Below are 21664 nucleotides of genomic sequence, written 5' to 3'. Positions count from 1 at the left end.
AAAAACCCCCAGAATACTTAACGTTGTTGTTTTAGTTAAATAAAACAATTGAAATGTCTGTTTGGTGATGTTCTCCTCCTAATACAGCCTGGCAAGAAAATCCTCCAAATACTAATGATTAACCTGTTGAATTGGAGATATTTATGAAGTCACTGGGAGGTGAACTATCTGCTTCAATTACCTTTGGTAAATGAAATGAGCAATCATTCATTTTCTGATATAGTTGTAAAACTCATCTGAGACGTTTTCAAAATAAATCACTGTTTAAAAATGTAGAGTGGGTACCGTCTACAAATGAACCCACATCTATCTCGGAGTTGTGAAGAATATGTATTAAGGTGATCACAACCAACCAGAATGCACTTTTACGTAGCAATCCATGCGTAAATCCAGTCTTCCTCACTAGTGATTTAAATGAATTCAACTTGTCTTGTGCTAATCCGCCGGCCTCTCGCTCGGTCATCACCTGCTCCGCGTAGGGACGCTTCAAAAAGCGCCTTGTGGGATACTACAGACAAGAAATCACGAGCCCAGATGCCTAAGGGATGGGCAGCAAATAATAAGGATATACGCAGAGCTGGTGGCCCGGCGTATTACTAAGGTTACTCAACACTTCCCAGGCGAAGATCCTGTTTTCAGTCAATTAACATTTGGCAAAGCGAGCGTCGTCTTCGCGGACGTTTTCCCATACGCCAGGAGTCCGCTTTAGGCTGCGTTTTGCCGGGAAATTTCAGCCAAACCCAATTCAGCCGTTTCTGAGAACGAAGCTAGTTAAGTTCTGAGGATTTTTCTTCCGAACAGCTCTCGCGGCCCTCCTGCTTTGGAGCAGGGACCTCGAATGTAGCAGGGAGGGCGGCCTTTGTCTCAGGACGTCCCTTTTTCATCCCTGTAAAAATCCACTCCAAGTGGGGCAAGCTATAAGCCTTTGCACGGTACAGACTGCCTCCATCCCTCCCTCACTCTGCCCCGGTACCATTTTTCAGACATGACCTCAGGGGTCCTGGTTAAAGGGCCAGCAGCATACAGGTCTCTTCAAAGAAAGAAGGAAGTGGGCATAATGAAGTCTTTATTCCCCCAAGCGCTGGGCTGGGATGCTGAATAGTGGGACAGCGGCTGGAGGGGCAAGGATGTGTTCTCCCTTGCCAAATTGTCAGACTCAACAAAATCCAGTGGCGGTTAGTTCCACAGGACAACGGGGGAAGAGTATTTCCTTTGGTCTGTGCTGAATTTACCAGCTTTTCAATTTCATCTCCTACTCCCTTCTTCTTGTGCTATGAAGCTCCCATTCTACCATCTCTCACCCGTTTATCACCTTATAGACGACGCCCCCTTCCTGGAGCAAGCAAACCCCCAATCTTTTTGCGCTTTCCTGATCGTTTTCATCACTTGCCTCTGCCCCCGGCCTTTTGGAGACTGGATTCAAAACTACCGATTTCTAGAACGGCTTCAGATTTTCCTGTATTCTTCTTCAACTCTCACGCTCCTTTGCCTCAGTTTCCCCACCTGTAAACTGGAAGGGCGGGATGATAACTGCTTGGAGGGTCCTCACCCCAACACCCAGCGCAAGTGACAAACGTACATCAACGCAGGGTACCCCCTCATCTTCCTACCGCCTCCCACGTGCCCCGTGAACGGGCACGGAACTACCGGGTGATCCCCCTTCCAAATGCTCCTCCACTGGGATGCCTCTCAAAAAGCTCAGAGTCAGTGGTCTCGGCACAATCACAGAAATTTCACACTGGAAGGTCACCCGGGCCAGCCCCCAGCCCTAAGACAGGACCAAGGAAATGTACAGCGTCCCCAATGGAGAAGGCACCTCGACTCCCAGTCAATTGTTTCAGGGGTTAATTACCGCCACTGTTAGACAATGATGCCTTATTACTGGTCTGAATTTGTCTGGCTTCAAAATCCCGGCCCTTGGATCGGGTCCTGCCTGTCTCTGCTAGCTTGAAGAGCCGGTTGTTAAATATCCTAAAATGTTAAGCCACCGCGGCACCCGCGGCATCTCCTCCCCACTGGGCACAGAGTCTCGGCCCGAGAGCTTGGGGTGGTGCGTACCAGCCGTCACGCTCGGGAGTGGAACACGTTCGGCACGAAATCAGATGGTCACCCAAGGACGAGGATGATTTATAGGGCCCGGGAGATGAGTCCCAGGCTGTGCCGGGCTCCTGCTGGCCGCCTCTGCTTCTGATTGAAGCCTTTCGGCTCAGCGCTCGAAGGGAGCCGTTGCCTGCGTGGTCTCCTCCCCGAGCGGGTCACCTTCGCCCGGGCTGCGGAGAGATTAGGACGGCGTAGAGAGGAACGTCCATCAGCAGGGGCCCAATGTCAGAGAAGACGCTCCCACCAGCGAGACGGCGGACGTCGGCCTCGCTGCGCAGCGTCAGACACGGGCCCGAGGCAAGAAGCCGACTGGAATTGCATCTGGGCAGGGCCAATAGGCAAACAGCGGCCGGGCGTGCCGAGGGCTGAGCGGACAAAGGCCGTGAGTCACCTCACTCCCGGCGGGGCGGGGCATTCAGGCTTCGCGCAGGCTGGCTGTCCCGTCCCAGACACACACGCGCCTGGCAGAGTACCCAGTCCACCCCAGCTGGGCTGCCTGGACGCGGCCGATGCACCGTCCCGGCGGGAACTGAGAACAAGGATGGTCCCGGGGCGCTGACTCGAGAGATCTGGACTCAGTTCCGGACTGCGCGGCACAATTCACTTCCTCTCAGAGCCTCAGTGTCCCTCATCTGTCTTGCAAGAGCCCCACGGTGCTAGGCACTGTATCAACACAGACCACAGAGATGAGCCCTGCCCCAGCCAGCTTACAATCAAACGGGAGTAGCAGATTCCTAGAGTTACAAGGAACCCATTACGCTCAGCCAGTCCCACTTCCACATCCCACGGGCCAGAGCACTGCCCCCAGCGATCCCTGCATGCAGCCCCTATCTGATGGACGAGCTAGCATATATAGCTAATCTGGATGTAAAGGCTTCCCGTGACAGAGAACCCAACCTGTCCCTGGGTGAGCTGTTTCCGTGGTCAATTCCCCTCTGTGTTAAAAATCTACAGCCTGAAATGTATCCAGCTGCAGCCGCCTGCCCTCGGATCAACGGCCTGTAAGTAGCAAACTAGAGAAACGCCGAACTCATTTTGAATTGAGATTCCACTGAGGTCCGATGTCTCAATTTTATAGGGACAGGCCCAATATCTGGGGCTTTGTCTTACCTTGACCACGTCTCATTTAGGTCTTGTCTTCAGTAAAAGCAGGGGGGGGGGGAAAGGTGCATTCTTAACTGGTGGTAGCTAACATGGAGTAAAATCCGAGCGTGAAAACCACACGCTGCCTTGGCCTTTCCTGGGATTGTAGCTAACGTAAGTTAAGAACACGGTTCCCCTCCAGCACCACCCAGTGAAGCCAGTCTCGGAGGAATACCAGCCAAGTTGAGCAATCAGAAGTCACACCAGGGATTAGACTGTAAAAATCTCCCCTTTGGTTCCAAGTCCCTTTAACCCAAATCTGCATTGCCCGGCTGAAGGGGACTCCAAGGGCTTTTCGGCGGCCAAGAGAAAATCGTTAGCCTGCGTGATGAACAAGGACATCGAGCAGAACTAAAAATAAGTTTTCAGCTGTTCTCATTGAAGCACGGGGGAGAAGAGAGAAAACGCACCGCCACCAAGCTCACGTGGATTGCACAACTAAATATAGATGTAGCGCCATCTTCCAATCATTTTAACGCAAATTGTGGTTTTAACCCTCCAGATGGCAAGGCAGAAGTTACCCACAACACCCTGCGAAGGTCTTTCACCTCTGACCTGCGGACTGCTTTTGAGTGACGGTGTAGACTTGAATTCCTTCCCTTCCAACCAAGCTCCATTAAACAATAAAGCTCCTGGAAACCAGCAAGACATCGCCGGACTTTTTAATGCGCCGCGTTAGCACAATTATTAAGCCCAGCAATCGGCGTATCCTAAACGTCAACGCCCCCTTGTTTTTCAAGTCACACACACTCGCCTAGATTTTAGCTGCTAAGCGCTGAGCTGCCTCTCATGAGCATGTGCAAACTGCAATTTTTCAACCAAGGCTTGGCCTCCAAAGTGGATTTGTACCAGCATAACTATCTCTGTTCGGGGTGTGGTTTGTGGACCAGCCGTTATACCAGATAAGCCCAGCGTGGAAGCGTTTAAGACTGGTGTAAAAGGTGACATTTATATACTTCGGTTTGGACGAATCACATTTTGGTCGGTAAATGTCAATTTCACGGTCGTCACAAAAAACCAAAGGAGGGAAAAAATCCCCCGTCCATTGCAACTGAAATTTCCAGCTAGGCAGACACATCAAAAGGCTGCTTGCGAGCCTGGCCGTTTGATTTAAGGATGTGCCGTTGACGATTTGCGTTCTAATGGTTATAAAGCTGTAACTTTCTGAACATCGGTGGCTACAGTCGCTGACAGTTGTCTGACCGGTCCCGTAATTTCCCATGGCCATGCAAATTTAAAATCAATACAGAGAGTCAAAAAGGCTTAAAAACTCATAATTTTTCACACCTGTCAAATTTTAAATGGAGAAAAACTGGGGGAAAAAATGCTTAACAACAAACATGGATATTATCCATCGAAATTATAAAAAATAAAAATTTCCCGTCCGTGTTATTAACAACCTGAGATGCATCATTTTAGAAGTCTTCCGTCAGCTAACCCAAGATCTGAGATTCACTACTGTGGGTTGAGTTTTTTTTGTCCAATGTAGACACATCTCACGGATCACTAAGTGGTTGCAAGATGGGAAACAAAGGATAGGAATAAAGTGGTCAGTTTTTACAACGGAGACACACAAAAAGCAGGGTCCCCCAAGGATCTCCCCAGGGAGTCAAATAACTTCCATACAAGGAGAGACTAAAAAGATGGTCTCCTTACCAAGCTGAACAGCCCCCATTAAGGGGGACATGAGAGAGGTCTAAAAACTCATAAAAAGGATGTGGAAAAAGCGAAGTGAGAAATGTGATTTTGTTCTTTCACACGACACAAAAACAGGAGGTCACCTATGGTTTAACACAAACAAGGGGAAGTGCTTTGTCACACAAGTAACCTGTGGAACTCCTCGCCAGGGGATGCTGTGACGGCCAATTGGGTTTGAAAGGGAACTAGATATGTTCGGAGGCAACCCGTGCTCAGGGCAACACTAGATCTCTGACTCCCAGAAGCCAGGAGCGGAGGACAAGGTGGAATCACGCACTTTTCTGCAGCTCTGGTACGGGCCATTGTCGGACAGAGGGTCCTGGGCAAGACAGGCCATGGTCTGACGCTCTTACGTGCCGATATTTTACAGGAGGTCAGATTACATGGTCCCTTCCAGCCTTAAAAAAAAAAAAAAAATCTCAAGAATCCCAGACATCCACTATAGGATGCTGTTTGCTGATTTACAAGGAAGACACTCCCGCGACGCTGAAAACGGGTGGCGGCATACAGCCCTGCGATAAACAGACTCCCACGTGAAAAGCACGGGTCGGCCCTACTTTCTAAGGGACACGCTTCAGTCTGAAATAAAAAGCTGGTCCCCGAAACATTTTTTGGTTTCAACTCCCCCGAAAATGTTTCTGCACTGCAAACGTTGTAATTTACAGTGGGGGGGGAGCCCGATCTGCCAGAGGGCATCGCTTTCACTATCGCCTGCTGGGAACAGGCGTCGTGGGTTCATTGCCCAGCGAGCAGGTAGGCAGAGCAAAGTCCTTTCTACCTAGAGCAAACAGTTGCATCATAAAGTGACTGTCAGGAACACCCAGGAAGAGAATCGGAGCAGATGATTACAATGACTGCTTCTGGGCTTAGGAAAAATAAATAAAAAAACCTACGAATCTAGACAACCCCTCACTGCATCCAGTTCTCCCTTTCCATCCTCACAACACGGATGGAAAAGCCTGGAGCACAGCGGGTTTTCCCTTGCGCACACACAGGGATGAGACAAGACCGAAACCAGGCGTGGCCCCGCAGGAAAAGCCCGCAGGCTGACTTCCCCGGCTGAAAACAGGGGAGTTGGTTTCCTCCGGGCAGCGGAGAGCACGGGCCGAGGCCCCGGCAGCAGCAGGGAGCCGAATTAAAACAGACGCGTTTGTCGGCTCCACCAGCGGGTCCCTAACGGAGTTTGGGGCCACGTTGCGCCGGGAGCTGTACGTATCCGGACACGCACTCACATCCTCTCTCCCAGACGCTCCCTGCCCCGTAGCGCTTGCCATTTTAAACAGACTGGCCGGAGAAAGGAAGGATGGCTAGCGGGAGGGGCAGGAGGGAAACCGAGGCACAAATCGAAGATGCGCCGCACAGTCATGCAGGAAGACTGCATCAGAGCGGGGACTCAAACCCCGGATTTCCTCCGGCCCAAATCCAGCGTTTCAAGAAGCTGCCTGGGGGTAGCGACTAAGGCAGAACACCTGCGTTCTAGCCCCAGATCAGCCACCGATCTAACCTGCAACCCCGGGTTACCGCCTCCCACCCTTCCTCTGACTTGCCTATTTGCGAGCTCTTTGGGGTATGGACCCGCCTCTTACTATGCGTCCGTACAGAGCCTGGCAGGAGGGAAGGATTTGCTTTGTGAACGAAGCCTTAGAGGTCAGACACGGAGCGATGGCTTTTGGGTGAAGCGTCCACCCTCCAGTGCCGGGGTGTTTTTGACTTTTGCTGTCTAGATAACCACGGAAAGACCTCCTGCCAGAAAATGGATTCTGGACGGCGAAGGCGAAACACCGTAAAAAAGGCCTGATTTTTAGGGCGTCGAGCCCGGTTTGAAGAGGAGACGTCCCACGGAGGTTTAAAGCCACTTCACGCAGGAATTTCTGCACTATGTTGAGCCCTCAAAGATCGACCTAAAATAGACACCTGGGTCCCGTTTCCATAGTGTCTGAGCAGAGCGGACAAGAAGGGGGACAATCGGTCCCCCAAAACATCTGTAACTGTCGTGATGAGGGGGGGTACCAGGGCCCCAAATTTCTCTCCACAGCCCTGTACCTGAGCACTTGGTAACCTTTAGTGTGTTTATTACCCTCCCAAACCGCTGTGCAGTAGGAAATACTATGAAACTAAAGCAGGGGCTTAAAATTCAGGTCTCCTGGGGAACGCACCTTAACCTTTGTCTCTATCATCGGTCATGACTTTCCGAAATCTCGGCCTACGGCAGATGTAGAAATGGCAAAAGGTGTGTTTTTTAAAGTTAAGGATGTGAAAATATTTCTCTGTTTTACATGGCAGAACTGAATCACAGTAAATAAAAAATGGCCCCTTCTTTTAAACAGGGAGGCAAATTAACCAAGGGATGGGGAGGCTCCTCCAGCACATATACTCTTATGGGCTCTTTCTAGCCAAGACTAGATGTCTTTCTAAAACGCATCCTGTAGCTCGACCAGATGTTACGGGCTTGATGTAGGAATCCTTAGGTTAAATTCCCTTGCCCACGTTCTACAAGAGGTCAGAATTGGGTTCTTGGGGAAATTTTCCCCTAACTAAGTCGCATTTTCAAAAGTGACTTTGGCACTTTTGAAAATCTCACCTTTTGACAATCACAACGGTCCCTTCCGGACGTAAAAATCTCTCTCTTGCGACACCTGAAATCAGCAGAAAACCGACCCAGGCGTCTAAGCTCTCTCCTCTCGTAGAAGAAATACAAAAGCCTGAATTCTGCTTGGAATCTGCTTTAAAACGTAGTCAAGACTCCGCATCTACCCGGAGCAGATTCCAACCCCTCGCCCATCTCACAGCGGCGAGATGCGTGCGTTTCAAACATTTGCTGTTTCAGCTTCGCTCCCAGCCTGTCTGCGTCTTACTCCAATTACATGCCATGTTTCGCAATTGCTGCTACAAAGGATGGCGGAGAAATAATCCCCCCCTCCCCCCCATAAGTCACAAAATAGTTGTGTGTCCCTCTAAATCCCATCCAGAAAGTAGGAGCCAATCTTCAAACCAAAAAGGCAGATGCTTTCCAACAAGAACAGGACCCCCCCCACCACCACCAAAAAAAAATCACGTAAGCCTGTCTGGGTTAGAAGCAGCCTTCTTCTCGGCGAAAGCAGACACACCAAGAAGCACCTCGGTTATCCTGCAGGTATAAATCCCCTTAGTCCTGCCCTGAGTGCAGGGGACGGGTCTAGCTGACCTCTCAAGATCCCTTCCAGTCCTCCGATTCTGGGGAGCAACTCCGAGAGACAAACATATCCGCAAATCTGCCTCCTCCAGACGCCAACAAGAAACTTGACCGTGTGTGCGGAGACCCTGGCCCATCACGCTGTTTTCTTGGACGCCCCTTCGATTGGAAGCTCTTTGGCACAGGGCCTGTCTTTTTACGCTGCGTTCGTACTAGATGGGATGCGGGTCCATGCCTGGGGCTACGGTAACACGCTAGAAATAGGGAACAACATTCAGAACACAGACCATGGGCACGTCTAGCGCCTCACTATAACAACACGGCTTAAAGCAACTTTTATTCAAACGGAGACAACAAACATTGAGCGCACACGGGGACTGTCACCCATCAGAGGTTTAGGAAGTTTCAGGATCGCCTCCTGCCTTTCATCCTCGCTTCGCAGCCAGATGGGCTGAGACAAGAGCCTCCAGAACCACTCCAAAGCTTAATTACGACACTAACACTGTTAATTATAAATGGCGTGGAGCGAGTTTCCTGGTTCTCAGCGAGGGGCCCTCGGAAAACGAAGCATCTAGCTGTTTTGGAGATAGTTGGAGGAGGGGAGAAATCCACCGGCTTTCCTGGCAAAGCAGGGGAGTCAAAGTTTTGCAAACTCCAAGCAGAGAGGTCCAGGTGCTGGCACGGAGCAGACTCCACGCCACCGAAAGCAGACGGGCTGATAACCGTTATGAAACACCCCGTCTCGCCAGACAAGGAAGACAACAGCTGATCAGAAGACTGTGCTCCCCAGGGGGAGTGTAGGGTTGGTACACAGGGCGGGCGTGTGCAGGGGCGTAGGGGGCACCCCCACATTTTGAAAGGCAGCCAGAAAAAAACAAATTAGTCCTTTCCCTTCGCGGGGAGAGTCACAAGCTAGCATTTCACTAGTGCAAAGTTAAGCAGAGAAAGCAGGCTGCTGTCTTTGATTTTTGCAAAATCCAATGCCTGTTTACATCTGATCGGCGCGTCTTTTACCCCTAAACAAATCCCTCGGGCCTCTTGCTTTCCACCAAAATGCTCTCACGCTTACAAGCGCGAGCCAACGCGTGCCACCTGAACCCTGCTCCCGCGAACCAGCTGCCAATCGCTCCCACAGCAAGTGAGCATGGCAAATGATTCATGAGATCTGGGTTCGAATTCCCAGCTCCGCTCGCCCCCAGACTCCCCATCTGACCTTGGGCAAATCACGTCACCGCTGTGGTGCCTCGGTTTCCCTATATGTAGCTCAGTGTTAACGAACCTTCCTTTCTCTGTTAAGGCCTGGTCGCACTCAGATTTTGTACCAGGGTAGCAAGGCCGGACCGATACAGTCACATAGGCACGACCACAGGCCTCTCTCCGCTGTACCTCGTTACGGATTTGTGAAATAAAAATAAAACTATCAAGGAGTTGCATTCTACAGCCTATTCTGTACTAATCTGCTTTGATCAAATACAGACACGCTGGAAAGAAAGGTGCCCCTTTCACACCTTTGGGGGGCATCAGGCTTCCCACGGCAAATCTGAAATCTTCTTCAAAGGACCACGACTGCTCGTACCATCCCGAAGTTTTCTGGCAAAGCAGGAGTTATTTAAACAGCTGTTACAGCCTCAAACCAGTCACGAGAGGAGGATCAGACATGCTCAGAGTAAACCAGACAAGAATGCCTGACGAAAAGGAGAGGCCGATAAGAAACAGGGAAAATGGAAGGGCAAATAACCACCCGCTCCCACCCTCTTGCTTAAAGCCACAAATCAAAGTCAACACGACACCACTTTGAAAAGAGAAACAGAAAGAGTCGGTTTCAAAGTTATATTAACTCACCAAGCATCAAACCTGAGAGCGTGTTCTTGTAAGCAAAGGTCAGGGTGGGAAGGAAGGGACCATCAGAGGATCACATCTCTAAGGGCGGAACAAAAATGACAAAGCCCACCCCGGAAAGCTTGCTGAGAAATTGGAAAGCGACCCAGAGAATTCCTAGATGGAAAGCGATAAAGTAATGCATTTTTTCCTCCTCCTCCTCTCACCTCTGAACTAGCTGGCATTCAGAACGAAGGCACAATTTCCAAAAGACGAGATTCCATTTCTAGGGTTAAGAGCCAATGCTTACATTCCTGGCTGCCACAGATTCCCTGAGTGACGCCGCCTCTACGAGCCTCAGTTTCTGCCTCTGTAAAATGGGCGTGACTAGCAGGCCTCGTCCCATACCTAGGTGCACTGCACCAATAAAAACAGCGTCCCCGAACTGTAAAAATCCAGCGAAGGCCAAAAGCTTGCCTACAGCGAGTGCTCGTTTCAGACCCCCATCCCCTCCACGCACACCAACGCTGGGCATGTGTATAAGAGATCGGTGTCTGGAAGCATTCTGGCAGCCCGGTTTGTGATCAGAAGCGTCTGGAAGAAGGGGGAGGCATGTTCTGAACGGGACCACAGCCGCGTGCGTTTGCAGTCGAAGGCTGATGAAGTTAATCCAACATGCAAGTATGCAAAGAGCAGCAGCCGCTAAGGAAATCGTCTTCAATAAGTAATTATCTGCGATAACACCCACTACCTTTTAGGCACCTCCAGCCAATCCTGCACTAAGAGACAAAGGTCAGAACAACCGGCACGCTCTGGGTTTTTAAAGGGGACGTCAACAAAGCGGAGATAAGCTCCTTTGCCCTGTAAAATCCAGGCCCGACGGTTATAAGATTTCCCACCCATCGCATCCTAATTTTTCCGCGCTGCCTGCAAAAATGGCCTAAAATTCCTGAAGTGACGACGGAGTCTAGCCTCGTCCGTTTTCTGAAAAAATCATGTCCCTCAGATGCTCAAAAAAAACCCCAAAACCAATAACCCTGTTTTTTTTTTTTAATTGTTAAATCGCTTTTGTAAATTTAAGCTGCTGAGAATTCGTAAGCCGCTACCATTTTTTAACTAGCAGCTGGTGCGAAGTTTCAGCAAGTTTTAAGGCCAGAAGGGGCTATTAGTCCTTCCCGCGTCATCCTAGCCACTTCGGCTTGAGCGAAAGCAGATTTTTTTGTAGAAAGGGACTGCCCCAGACTTTTGACTCCACGCGACGGAGACTCCACTGTGTCCCCAAAAATACATGCCCTGTTTCTAACCTGAATTCACCTAGCTTCTGTTTGGATCTGTTCTACCTTTCTCTACATGTGGGGTCGGTGGATGCATGGGGGCCCGCAGATGATGCGAAAGATGCACCTCCATTTGAAATGTCATAGGGGGGCCGCAAATGACCAAAAAAAAAAAAAAAGATTGAAAACAACTGCTTTGTACCATCAGAGAGTCGTGTGGACTCTCAAGATCCCCCCTACGTAGGTATAAGCAACCGGGGAATGTCTTTAGATGACACATTTCCGTCTTTGTGAATCAGACGGCAAAGCGAGAAAGAAAGAAAACCAACTCACTTCACACTTCTAAAAATAATCCGTGATCACACACACAACTGCGTGTTCCCAAAAACCTCCTCTCTGCAAATCCACCGGGAGGCACCCAGCACAACATCACGCCCCCTGCCCCAAAAAGTGCCCACGGGGTTCCCAGAATCCGCGAGGGCTTGACACTCAGAATCACAGGAGAGGCACCTTTGTCACCTGGCTCCTTTCCAGATACACGAGCGGTGCCCAGCCCAGCATCCACCCATCCCTCACAGATCCGGGGGGACAACTCCCCAAAGTTTCTGCCCTTAACAAGTTGAACTTTTCCCCCCCTCCTGCCCGCTTCCAACCGGCTCCCCTTCTCGCTCCCGATGGGACTCCCGAGTAGGGTGACCAGATGTCCCGATTTTATAGGGACAGTCCCGCTTTTAGGGTCTTTTTCTTATATAGGCTCCTATTATCCCCCCCCACACACACACACACCCTCTGTCCCGAATTTTCACACTTGCTGTCTGGCCACCCTACTCCCGAGCAGCATGTGAACAACTCATGATCCAGCCCAATTCTCTCAACACACAGCTCCCTGGCATGCCGCAATCTGCCCCTCTTCCCTTCAAATAGCTCCGTCCCCCAAACCTCTCCACCCCCCGTCCCGTGCCTTCCTTCCCCAGACACCCCGAACAGGGCACCCCATCCCCACAAAGGATTGCTCAGCAAGGGGGGGGTCCCCTCAGCATTATCCCCCATCCCATGCATTGCTAAACAAAGGGGGCCCCCTCCCCCCACGCATTGCACAGTAAGGGGTCCCTTCCCTCCCACCCACCCCATCCCATGCATTGCTCAGCAAGGGGGGGTCCCCGCTCCCCCCACGCATTACCCAGCAAAAGGGGATCCCCTCTTTGCATTACGCCTCCCCCAACCACTTACCTGTCCTTCCAGTGGCCCCCCCCGCACCATCCCTAGGGCCTGGCTAAGATTGGGGTGTAAGGGGGGGCAAGAAATTGAGTTGCAAACCTGACACCCCCCCTGGTTTGGGGGGGGGGGGGTTGCTTCTAGGGCTGTTGCATCCTGGCCGGCCCCGTGCAATCCCCGGGACGGGAAGAGGGGGGTGCTGCAAAGACAGGAAAGGGGGGGCTCCCCAGATTTGCACCGGGGCGCGGGCAGGAGCGGGGGCGGGGGGAGAAGCAGCAGCGGCCGGCGGCGCCCGCCGGGCTGGGCTGCAAAGGGAAGCGGGGGGGCGGGAATGTCGCGAGACGGGAAAGGCGCCTGGCCCCTCCCTGGGAGCTGGGGAGGGGCCTTAAAGGGGCAAGGCTGGGGGGGGGGGTAGGTAGTTCCCGTGGGACAGGGACTTGGGGTGCAAGGCTTGGGGGGGGGGTTTGCAGTGCCGGGGGGGGTTTGCAGTGCCGGGGGGGGGAACCTGGGGGCTTTGCAGTGCTGGGGGGGAGCTGGGGGGGTTGGTTGCAGTGCCGGGGGGCTGGGGAGGTTGGTTGCAGTGCTGGGGGGGAACCTGGGGGGGTTGGTTGCAGTGCCGGGGGGCTGGGGAGGTTGGTTGCAGTGCCGGGGGGCTGGGGAGGGCCCCTTGCTGAACAAGCCTGGGGAGAAATCCCTGCAGAGCAACTGCCGAGCGATGTAGAGGGAGATCGGGGGGGGGACCCCCTGGGGAGAGCTGGGGGGACCCCCTAGGGAGAGCTGGGCTACTCAGCCATAGGCTGTGGGGCAGGGGCGCTCCACGGGGCAAGGCATGGGGAGGGGAGCCTGCTGTTCCCTGCCCCGTTCACCCCGTTTCCAGTTCAAAGTGACCAGCAAACCTTCACGCATGACGTACCAACCATGGGGTACTTCCCCCCCCCCCAGCTCTGCCACATGAGGGGGGAGTGGAAAAATCCCTCCCCCAAGCACGACAGACAAAGCCGTGGCCGCGAAGCACCCGATTCCCTGGCTCAGACAAGGCGGGAAACTGACCCCGACTGCCTGAGTCAGCCGAGAGCCTGAACCGGTTGCTTTGAAAGCAGGGGGGAGCTGCCCCGTTCCTTGCAACGCGCTCGTGATGCTGCTTTCGCTGCTTGCCTGAGCCTGCCAGAAAGGAGAGGGGATCTGCCCCAGTATTAAGCGTGGGGGCACGTCCCCCAGAGAGCTAGCTGGGTCGTGGGGGGAGGCCTTTAACAGTGAATGTAGCCCAGCTTCAAGCCCCTTCTCTCCCTGCAGCAAGCACACGAGGCTTTGGGCCTCTGGGAGAGAAGAGTAAGAAAATCTGTGTTGAGAGGAAGCTGCCACGTTAGGAGCTTTATGGCTTTTTCCATGATTCACATTTTTACCCCCCACCCGGCTCCCATCATACCGATCTAGATAAAAAAAAAACATTACGGGGACAGACAAAAAGGTTTGCTCTTCCCACATTGCTTGTTTCCCTTTCATCCTGGACACCACCAGCCGCTCCCGGCCAGCCGCAAATGTTCCTGGTGTGGAAAAACACAAGGAAATTCAGGAAAGGCTGGTCAAGGGCTTGCACTGGATAAGGTGTGGCTGTTGCGTTCGAGACAAGCCGCCCTCTGGCGTTTTCCTAGTGCATCGCATGCCTGCCGGGAAAAACAGGGCCTGTACCCCGGTACTGCATAGTTTTGCTTGACTGCAGGTGGCATAGGGACAGTCCTGATTTTGGGGGGCTTTTTCTTATATAGGCACATATTACCAGGGCTGGTGCAACCATTTAGGTGACCTAGGCGGTCGCCTAGGGCACTAGGATTTGGGGGGCGCCATTTTCTTCGGCAGCGACCGTGGCGGCCGGATCTTCGGCCTCCCCGGTCGCCGCTGGCATTTAGGCGGAGGGAGCTGGGGCAGTGGAGCGCGGGGAGAGCCGCCTGCAGCAAGGGGGGGGGGGTGCGGCACGCTGGGGAACTCCCCACCCCAGCTCACCTCTGCCCCACAGCATGCTCGGGGAGGAGGTGGAGCAGGGGTGAGCTGCTTCACTTCTCCCGCCTCCCAGGCTTGTGGCGCCAATCAGCTCAGGAGGCGGGAGAAGTGAAGCCGCGACGGCGTGCTCGGGGAGGAGGTGGGGCAGGGGTGAGCTGGGGCAGGGGGGGTGCCTCAGGGTGGGGAGCTGCCGCGGGGCAGGGCGCCTCAGGGCGGGGCTCGGGGACGGTGGGGAGCGCAAGGTGGACGTTTCGCCTAGGGTGCGAAACATCCTTCCACCGGCCCTGCCTATTACCCCCTGCCCCAATTTTTTACACTTGCTGTCTGGTCACCCTACTAGAAGGGGACATGTCTTATTCCCAGTCTCTGCACTCACCGGTTGTCTCTTGTCGTGTTGATTCTTTGCATGGCCTGCGTGCCCTACTGGCCGGGATCCCGTCAGGCTAGGGCCCGCACGGACACAGACCAAGGGATGGCGCGGCTGGCCCCCCAAAGCTGCCAATCTGTGTAGACAACAAGAGACAGGAGCTGGGGGGAGACAAGCAAACAAGGGGCAGCACTGGTCAGCATAGTGAATGGGGGTCTCGGGACGCGACCAGCCTCACCGTTGTCAATTTTTCTGTAAGGGGCAGAGTCTAAAATCACCCCCCTAACCGAGACAGCTGTCCCAGTAAAATGTGGGCTCGGTCGATACTTGAAGTAGCCCAGGGGTACGCAGAGGTCCTCCAGGGGGTACATCAACTCCTCTAGATACTTGCCTGCATACCAGGTGACATAAAAAGCACTAGTGCCGTCAGTCCAAACTAAAATCTCATGCAGCCCAAATGAGAACGTCAGCAACCGTTCAATCACAGCATGGCAGGGACGCGTCTGTATTTCCGTGTCTGATTTTGTAAGCACGTCGTTTTTACAGAGGGTGGAGGGTTAGAGCAGGGGGGGCTGGTAGCCAGGACTCCTGGGCTCTCTCCCCGGCTCTGGGAGGGGAGTGGGATCTAGTGGTTGGAGTCAGGATTCCTGGGTTCACCCTCTCTGGGTCTGACACTGCCCCCCTTTACACGAGTGGGCTGGATGCATCCGCCCACGGCACCGCTTCTGATTAACTCCATTCACACGCTTGTGTCCTGTCTCCTGCCCGGTAGCTACTCTCTGTCTTTGCTCTCCGACCTCGGCTGGAGCCCTCTGACCCCAACTCTTCTTCCGGGCCCATTTCATCCCCCCCTTGCACCTGGACTGGGCCCAAGACCAGCGGTAATGCCCAGGCCCCGAACCGCCCATTTCCCAACCTCTCATGGGCCCGTAGCAAATGGCAGAAAAGCCACTGATGTTTTTTGGCGGGGGGTCGGCTTCAGCTGTGGCGTGTGGGAAGCAAACAGACGAGTCCGTCTTGCAATGCCCCCACTTTTACAAGCGGGAACCCGTTGGCTTCAGCCTGCTCCCGATTCAAGCCGGCGTTCGTGAGCAGAGACGCCAGCCGGTTTCCACGGGCAAGCTGGGCACGGGCAGGGACCCACCAGACCCCCGGCCCACCATCACTCCCGCCGAGGGGCAGGCCATGCCAGCCCAACGTCTGGGCACCGTGGCGGGCAGGCGGGATGGCTCTGAGCCTGTCTGCCGGGTGTCCTTAGGGGGGTGATGTGTGGCCAGGGGCCGGGTTGGGGCGGAGACGCCCGTAGATGTTAGGGATCATGGCAGGTGCCGGAACCAGGAGCTGAGGGGTTTCTGCGCCCCCCATGCCCCGGTCCCGTCCAAGCGCCTCGCAGTCTGGGGGACTGAGCTGCCGGTCTCGGAGGAGCAGCCGCCCACCCGTTTCCAGCCCTCCCAGTGGCTTTTCCCGCCTTTTTCCAGCCCCCCAACAGTTTCTCCAGCCCCCCAATGGCTTTTCTGCCTTTTTCCAGCCCCCCCAATGGGTTTTCCGGCTCCCCAACAGTTTCTCCAGCCCCCCAGTGTCTTTTCCCGCCTTTTTCCAGCCCCCCAATGGTCTCTCCAGCCCGCCAATGGCTTTTCTGCCTTTTTCCAGCCCCTCAAATAGTTTTTCCGGCCCCCCAACAGTTTCTCCAGCCCCCCAACGGTTTTTCCCGCCTTTTTTCAGTCCCCCAACGGCTTTTCCCGCCTTTTTCCAGCCCTCAGGCTTGCGCTGTCTGAGGTGAGGGGAAGCCGCCCCTGTGCGAGCGTGTCCCCCCCCCCCCACGCCCTGTCCCCTTGGCCGTGCGAGGGGGTGGGGGAAAGGGGGCAGTGACCCCCCTGTGCCCTGTCCCCATAGGGGGGTCAGGGGGTGGGGGAAAGGGGGCAGTGACCCCCCTGTGCCCTGTCCCCATAGTGGGGTGAGGGGGTGGGGGAAAGGGGGCAGTGAGCCCCCCCACGGCCTGACCCATAGGAGGGGTGAGGGGGTGGGGGAAAGGGGGCAGTGACCCCCCTGTGCCCTGTCCCCATAGGGGGATCAGGGGGTGGGGGAAAGGGGGCAGTGACCCCCCTGTGCCCTGTCCCCATAGTGGGGTGAGGGGGTGGGGGAAAGGGGGCAGTGAGCCCCCCCACAGCCTGACCCATAGGAGGGGTGAGGGGGTGGGGGAAAGGGGGCAGTGACCCCCCTGTGCCCTGTCCCCATAGGGGGATCAGGGGGTGGGGGAAAGGGGGCAGTGACCCCCCTGTGCCCTGTCCCCATAGTGGGGTGAGGGGGTGGGGGAAAGGGGGCAGTGACCCCCCCCCACGGCCTGACCCATAGGAGGGGTGAGGGGGTGGGGGAAAGGGGGCAGTGACCCCCCCTGTGCCCTGTCCCCATAGGAGGGGTGAGGGGGTGGGGGAAAGGGGGCAGTGACCCCCCTGTGCTCTGTCCCCATAGGAGGGGTGAGGGGGTGGGGAAAAGGGGGCAGTGACCCCCCTGCGCCCTGTCCCCATGGGGGGGTGAGGGGGTTGGGGAAAGGGGGCAGTGACCCCCCCACGCCCTGTCCCCTTAGGAGGGGTGAGGGGGTGGAGGAAAGAGGGCAGTGACCCCCCGCGCCCTGTCCCCATGGAGGGGTGAGGGAGTGGGGAAAAGGGGGCCACACCCCCGGTAACAACCCAGAGTCCTCCCGTCCACCCCCCTTCTGCTTCACACGCTGGGTCCCCCCAATATGGGAAGGGGACTCACAGGACTGACCCCCCCCACAGGTGCCCTGAGGTGTCACGCAGGGGGGATCATCTGGGAGAGACCAGGGAGAGGGTATTAATGGGGCAAGGGTACCGTGGAGGGGGTATTAAAGGGGTAAGGGGTACCATGGAAGGGGGTGTTAATGGGGCGTGGGGGTACCGTGGAAGGGGTATTGATGGGGTGAGGGGTTACTACGGAAGGGGTATTAATGGGGCGAGGGGTTACTATGGAAGGAGGTGTTAATGGGGCACGGGGGTACCATGGAAGGAGTATTAAGGGGGTGAGGGATACCATGGAAGGGTGTGTTAATGGGGTGCGGGGGTACCGTGGAAGGGGTATTAATGGGGCAAGGGGTTACTATGGAAGGGGTATTAATGGGGTGAGGGGTTACTATGGAAAGGGTATTAATGGGGCGAGGGGGTACCATGGAAAGGGTATTGATGGGGTGAGGGGTTACGATAGAAAGGGTATTAATGGGGCGAGGGGGTACCGTGGAAGGGGTATTGATGGGGTGAGGGGTTACGATAGAAAGGGTATTAATGGGGCGAGGGGTACCGCAGAAGACGTATTAATGGGGTGAGGGGTTACTATAGAAAGGGTATTAATGGGGCGAGGGGGGTACCGTGGAAGGGGTATTAATGGGGCGAGGGGTTACGATAGAAAGGGTATTAATGGGGCGAGGGGTACCGCAGAAGACGTATTAATGGGGTGAGGGGTTACTATAGAAAGGGTATTAATGGGGCGAGGGGGTACCGTGGAAGGGGTATTGATGGGGTGAGGGGTTACGATAGAAAGGGTATTAATGGGGCGAGGGGTACCGCAGAAGACGTATTAATGGGGTGAGGGGTTACTATAGAAAGGGTATTAATGGGGCGAGGGGGTACCGTGGAAGGGGTATTGATGGGGTGAGGGGTTACGATAGAAAGGATATTAATGGGGCGAGGGGTACCGCAGAAGACGTATTAATGGGGTGAGGGGTTACTATGGAAAGGGTATTAATGGGGCGAGGGGGTACCATGGAAAGGGTATTGATGGGGTGAGGGGTTACGATAGAAAGGGTATTAATGGGTCGAGGGGGTACCGTGGAAGGGGTATTGATGGGGTGAGGGGTTACGATAGAAAGGGTATTAATGGGGCGAGGGGTACCGCAGAAGACGTATTAATGGGGTGAGGGGTTACTATAGAAAGGGTATTAATGGGGCGAGGGGGTACCGTGGAAGGGGTATTGATGGGGTGAGGGGTTACGATAGAAAGGGTATTAATGGGGCGAGGGGTACCGCAGAAGACGTATTAATGGGGTGAGGGGTTACGATAGAAAGGATATTAATGGGGCGAGGGGTACCGCAGAAGACGTATTAATGGGGTGAGGGGTTATGATAGAAAGGGTATTAATGGGGCGAGGGGTACCGCAGAAGACGTATTAATGGGGTGAGGGGTTATGATAGAAAGGATATTAATGGGGCGAGGGGGTACCACAGAAGACGTATTAATGGGGTGAGGGGTTATGATAGAAAGGGTATTAATGGGGCGAGGGGTACCGCAGAAGACGTATTAATGGGGTGAGGGGTTATGATAGAAAGGATATTAATGGGGCGAGGGGTACCGTGGAAGGGGTATTAATGGGGTGAGGGGTTACTATGGAAGCGATATTAAGGAGGCGAGGGGTACCGCGGAAGACGTATTAATGGGGTGAGGGGTTACTATAGAAAGGGTATTAATGGGGTGAGGGGTACCGCAGAAGACGTATTAATGGGGTGAGGGGTTACGATAGAAAGGATATTAATGGGGCGAGGGGTACCGCAGAAGACGTATTAATGGGGTGAGGGGTTACTATGGAAGCGGTATTAAGGGGGCGAGGGGTACCGTGGAAGGGGTATTAATGGGGTGAGGGGTTACTATGGAAGCGGTATTAATGGGGTGAGGGGTACCGTGGAAGGGGTATTAATGGGGTGAGGGGTTACTATAGAAAGGATATTAATGGGGCGAGGGGTACCGCAGAAGATGTATTAATGAGGTGAGGGGTTATGATAGAAAGGGTATTAATGGGGCGAGGGGTACCGCAGAAGACGTATTAATGGGGTGAGGGGTTACTATGGAAGCGGTATTAATGGGGCGAGGGGTACCGCAGAAGACGTATTAATGGGGTGAGGGGTTACTATGGAAGCGGTATTAAGGGGGCGAGGGGTACCGCGGAAGACGTATTAATGGGGTGAGGGGTACCGCAGAAGACGTATGAATGGGGTGAGGGGTTATGATAGAAAGGATATTAATGGGGCGAGGGGTACCGTGGAAGGGGTATTAATGGGGTGAGGGGTTACTATGGAAGCGGTATTAAGGAGGCGAGGGGTACCGCGGAAGACGTATTAATGGGGTGAGGGGTTACTATAGAAAGGGTATTAATGGGGTGAGGGGTACCGCAGAAGACGTATTAATGGGGTGAGGGGTTACGATAGAAAGGATATTAATGGGGCGAGGGGTACCGCAGAAGACGTATTAATGGGGTGAGGGGTTACTATGGAAGCGGTATTAAGGGGGCGAGGGGTACCATGGAAGGGGTATTAATGGGGTGAGGGGTTACTATGGAAGCGGTATTAATGGGGTGAGGGGTACCGTGGAAGGGGTATTAATGGGGTGAGGGGTTACTATAGAAAGGATATTAATGGGGCGAGGGGTACCGCAGAAGATGTATTAATGAGGTGAGGGGTTATGATAGAAAGGGTATTAATGGGGCGAGGGGTACCGCAGAAGACGTATTAATGGGGTGAGGGGTTACTATGGAAGCGGTATTAATGGGGCGAGGGGTACCGCAGAAGATGTATTAATGAGGTGAGGGGTTATGATAGAAAGGGTATTAATGGGGCGAGGGGTACCGCAGAAGACGTATTAATGGGGTGAGGGGTTACTATGGAAGCGGTATTAAGGGGGCGAGGGGTACCGCGGAAGACGTATTAATGGGGTGAGGGGTACCGCAGAAGACGTATGAATGGGGTGAGGGGTTATGATAGAAAGGATATTAATGGGGCGAGGGGTACCGTGGAAGGGGTATTAATGGGGTGAGGGGTTACTATGGAAGCGGTATTAATGGGGCGAGGGGTACCGCGGAAGACGTATTAATGGGGTGAGGGGTTACTATGGAAGCGGTATTAAGGGGGTGAAGGTACTGTGGAGGAAGAGACATAGAAGGAGCTGCGTGTACTGGATCCCTCTTCTCCGGGCCCCTGTGTGGGCAGAGGAGCCGGGGACGGTCTATGGGGTGGCACACGGTGGGCAGCGGGTATTATATCAGGGGTATATGATAGGCAGGAACACGGAAGGGTGAATTATCGGGGTGCCCATACACACAGCTCTGACACCCACAAGGGAAAGGTCAGTACCGGAGCACAGCAGGGTGGTACCTAGGGAGCATGGCCTGCCCTGAGTTACATGTGACCCTGTGTTATTGGTTTGCACCCTGCAGGATTAAGGGGACCCCCCAGCACAGTAGCAGGGGGACACTCACGACTGGGGAGCTCAAGGAAAACCCTGGGGACCATCGCAGCAGCAGCCAGGCATGGAGGAGGAGACCTGCACGCCCCTCGTCCCATTCGCTACGTACGTTAATTAATTGCCTCAAAACAGATCATGATCTTTTTCAATGGGGTAACCTGGCTTTTTAAGTGAGTTTTGTCTGTTGCTCTCCAAGTCATGGGATAGTGTCACGGACTCACTGATCGTGCCCACTCTTGGCCCCGTGCGGTCCGTGGGGGGTGCCTCTGTCAGTGCGACAGCCCTTCTCAGGGGTCCACTCTCTCTTGGGGTCAGGACCCTCCACCTCCTGGAGCCGCACCTCTCGGAGCCTTAGCATGTCTGTCTCTGCCGTGGGCCCCCTCAGGGAGTCCCCTCGCTCTGGACCCCCCGGGCCTCCACCCCCGAAGGGGTTGATGCAACCCTGTTCTCAAGCCCGGAGTGACTCTCAGCCGGTGTAAAAGAGGAGGGTTTATTGAGAGTTGAACACAGCCCAGGAAACTCTCAGGGCCTCAGGCCTGGCCTCCCTCAGCCCAGCACATCCCAGTCTCTCTGCATCCAGGTGGGCTCTGCCTGCTCCCCCTCTCCAGCCCCGAGCCCCCCTGCTCCCAGCTGGGC

The 21664-nt window shown here is 54.4% G+C and overlaps 1 protein-coding gene across 4 annotated transcripts in view; it reads right to left on the bottom strand.

Annotated features, from left to right (window-relative positions):
• Positions 1–12739, bottom strand: part of KIF1C (kinesin family member 1C) — a 32100-nt gene extending 19361 nt beyond the window's left edge. For 2 of the 4 annotated variants that reach the window (XM_065570418.1, XM_065570421.1), the window contains exon 1: positions 12436–12739. The gene's annotated coding sequence lies outside the window, so the exon portion shown is untranslated. Of the gene's footprint in view, positions 1–1390; positions 1497–12435 lie in introns of those variants that run through there. The other 2 variants (XM_065570419.1, XM_065570420.1) reach the window with 2 other exon arrangements.
• Positions 12740–21664: the final 8925 nt, after the last annotated feature.

The sequence above is a fragment of the Chrysemys picta genome, chromosome 16 (genome assembly GCF_011386835.1).
Source record: "Chrysemys picta bellii isolate R12L10 chromosome 16, ASM1138683v2, whole genome shotgun sequence".
NCBI lineage: Eukaryota > Metazoa > Chordata > Testudines > Emydidae > Chrysemys > Chrysemys picta.
Note: the sequence above shows the minus strand (reverse complement) of the source record. Positions and strands in the feature narration are given on the sequence as shown.